Source organism: Chiloscyllium plagiosum, unplaced genomic scaffold, assembly GCF_004010195.1.
Source record: "Chiloscyllium plagiosum isolate BGI_BamShark_2017 unplaced genomic scaffold, ASM401019v2 scaf_14677, whole genome shotgun sequence".
NCBI classification, from domain to species: domain Eukaryota; kingdom Metazoa; phylum Chordata; class Chondrichthyes; order Orectolobiformes; family Hemiscylliidae; genus Chiloscyllium; species Chiloscyllium plagiosum.
In genome coordinates, this window is record NW_025208881.1 from 12,003 (window position 1) to 15,451 (window position 3,449).

A 3,449-nucleotide genomic window follows, 5' to 3' on the forward strand; every position below is an offset into this window, starting at 1 on the left:
TCACTGTCATACAGGGGCGGGGCTGACATGTGATACAGGGGCGGGCACTGTCATACAGGGGCGGGGCTGTCAGTCAGGGGACGGGGCGTCACTGCCATACAGGGGGCGGGGCGTCACTGTCAAACAGGGGGCGGGATTTAACTGGGAGTAAGGGTTTGTTATCAGTGGGCGGGGTTTGTTACCAAGGTAAACGTCCCGCGGTCAATATGACGGGGCTTGCTCCTGGGTGATGGATGGCGAGCGAAGGGGCGGGGCCTGTTAGGGGCTCGGCCAGATGCCAGATGGACCGGACTCCGTGGGCGCGTCGGCTCCTACTGCTGGGGGCGGGGTTTGCTGTCAGGGGGCGTGAGCTGGCAGTGTGGGCGGGACCCGTTTGGGAGCCCGTCCAATTGCAAGCTCGCTTCGTCGCCGGCGCTTGCGGGACACCGTCGCTAGGGGGTGGGGTCTGTTGTCGGGGGCGCGGTTGAAACCCAGACGATGGGAGTCCATTGTTGGGTTTGTCCAATGGGAAGCCGAATCGGTCCCAGAGGGCGGGACCCGATGTGGGGCTCGTCCAATTCGAAACCGGACCCGCCCCAAATAGGGCGGCATCCGCTAGTGAGGGGGCGGGCCAAAGCGACCGTTGGCCGTTGACCCTGCAGTGACCCCGTCCCGCGCTCACAACGAGGCCGAGCGTCGCCATGGTGAGTCGCTTCATTCGGAGCCGTGGCCGTTGTCCAACTGTCGGGTCTGCCATCCCCGGATGTGGGGTGGGTGGGGGCTGCGCGAGGCGCCGCGCCACTTGTTAATACTCAATGGAGGGGAAATCACCGTCTGATTGGCTGACCGCGGCAGGTAGCGCGGCCTTGATTGGGCCTACACCTTCCCGCCGCCCGATTGGTTGGAATCGTGGGGGCGGGGGGCGCCTCGGAGAATCCTCATTGGCTGCCGCGGCAGGCGGCGGGGGGGTGCGGTGGTGACGTAATGCGGATGTGCTGCGCGCGCGTGCGCGCTGGAGGCAGCACGGGACCGTAGAGACTCTGAGCTGTGAGTGGATGGGAGCCCCGGCCAATCAGAGAGAGGGGTTGGATGTGAGGTCCAGCCCACGATGGGGTGGTGAGATAGTCTCGAGTCAATGGGCTGAATGGTCTCCGTTGTGTTTAATTTTGTTTTTTTTTGGGGTGCCTTGACCCATTGTCCAGTTGCAGTTGGTTATTTAGAATGGTCAGTGGGTGCACTGAGGCCAAACCCCCCCCCCCATCATTGACAACAAGTGTACCGTCACCAGCCCTGCTCATCGTAAGGGGGCCCTGGGTGGGACTCCGCTCGTCCCTCACCAGGTTCACTACTGCCCAGGGACCCTGTCGGGCCAACCCCCCCCCCCCCCAGAGCTTTGGTACAAACCCCTTCTTCACTCCTGGTCAGACACAGTCTGTACTGCACAGCCCTGAGGAGTGTTCCCAACAGACAACACAGGAGCTGGAGTAGACCATTCGGCCCTTCTGGCTTGCTCTGCCATCCAACGTGATCATGGCTGATCATCCAACTCAGTTCCCTGTTCCTCCTTTCTTCCCTATAAACTTTGGTGCCTTTAATGCAATGCACATACGCAATTATATGTGATACAATTAAAGACCTAATTTATGTCAGTCTCCTTCATAAATACACTCTGTCACTTGACCTCCGCTGCCTTGTGAGGTAGAGAATGCCACGTAATTCACTATCCTAGGAGTGGGGTGACCTTACAGAGGTTTATAAAATCATGAGGGGCAAGGATAGAGTAAATAGACAAGGTCTTTTCCCTGGGGTGGGGGAGTCCAGAACTAGAGGGGCATAGGTTTAGGGTGAGAGAGGAAAGATTTAAAAGGGACCGAAGGGGCAACTTTTTCACGCAGAGGGTGGTGCATGTATGGAAGGAGCTGCCAGAGGAAGTGGTGGAGGCTGGTACAGTTGCAACATTTAAAAAGCATCTGGATGGATATATGAATAGGAAGGGTTTGGGGGCTGCTGGCAGGTGGGACTAGATTGGTTTGGGCTATCTCGTCAGCGTGGACAAGTTGGACCGAAGGGTCTGTTTCTGTGCTGAAAACCTCTATGACTCAATGAAGAAATGATTCCTCGTAAATGTTCTATCCCGTAATCTGAGACTGTGTCCTCTGTATCTAGTGTGCCTGGCCTGGTTAGAATTTGATAGGTTTGAAACTTGCTCTCTCAGCTTTTTAGAGGTGGCAGCCTAACCATCGTAAACTCAGCAAGTGGAGAAGCTGGCTGCTGGGATTCACATCCGTAACACGGAGAAAATATTTCACATTAAGTGAATGCTTTCCAAGTCAGTTATCAAACAATATAAGAAGATATTGAGGAGAGGGTTACGAGAGCTGGATTTTAAGGAGCGTGGTAAAGGAAGGTAGATAGAGAGAAAGCGAGAGATAGGTTTAGGGAGGGAATTCCAGAACTTACAGGCCCCCAGGATGCTGTAGCCATAGGCAACGAAATGAGTGAATTCTCAAGATGCCTGAATTCGGGAGCTCAGATTTTGGAGGATTGCTAACATGGTCACGATTGGCCGAATGACCTCTCCCTGTTGCTAAAGCCTTTACGATTCGACAGTTTGTCAGGGCAGTAGGTGGTGAGAGATAAATGGAGGGAAGGAGGCTGGGAGTGACTTTGGACCCAGTTTTTAAATTTGACAGTGGGCGGAAAAGCAGATTCGGGGGTGACGGTTACCAGAACGTGGCGAAGATTGACAGCGTTGTCAATCCTGACTTAAACCCATTGAATGGGGAATCAGGAGATTAGCATTAGTTGGGATTTGGGATGCTTTAAGATGAAGGTTGAGAGAGTAATTGCTGGAAGATTGAGAGAGGGCGTGATCGGAGGCTAGGAGTGAGAAAAATCTTCCTGAATATTGCTGGTAGAAACATGGGGGTGGTCCACAGTTGGGGAACGTACACATTGTAGCCTGGAGGTTATAGGTTTTTTTAAAAAAATCATTCGCAGGATGAGGGCATTGCCAGCAGGGCCAGCAATTATTGCCCATCCCTAATTGCCCCAGAGAGCAGTTTATAGTCACCCACATTGCTCTGGGTTTGCAGTCACATGTAGCTCAGACCAGGTAAGGATTGCATTTTCCTTTCCTTAAGTGAACCAGATGGGTTTTCCCCTCCTCTCCGACCTATCGCTATTACCCCCACCTTTATCTACCTGTCGCACTCCCAGCTACCTTTTGCCAGCCCCACCCCTTTCCATTTATCCCCCCCCACCCCTCCCACCTTGGCTCACAAGCCTCATTGCTGATGAACGGCTTTTGCCCGAAACATCGATCCTCCCACTCCTCGGATGCTGCCTGACCGGCCGTGCTTTCCTAACACAACACACTCTCGACTCCGATCTCCAGCATCACTTTCCCCGACAATTGACAGTGGATTCACACTCTTCATTAGACTCTTAATTTCATATTTTTATCGAAT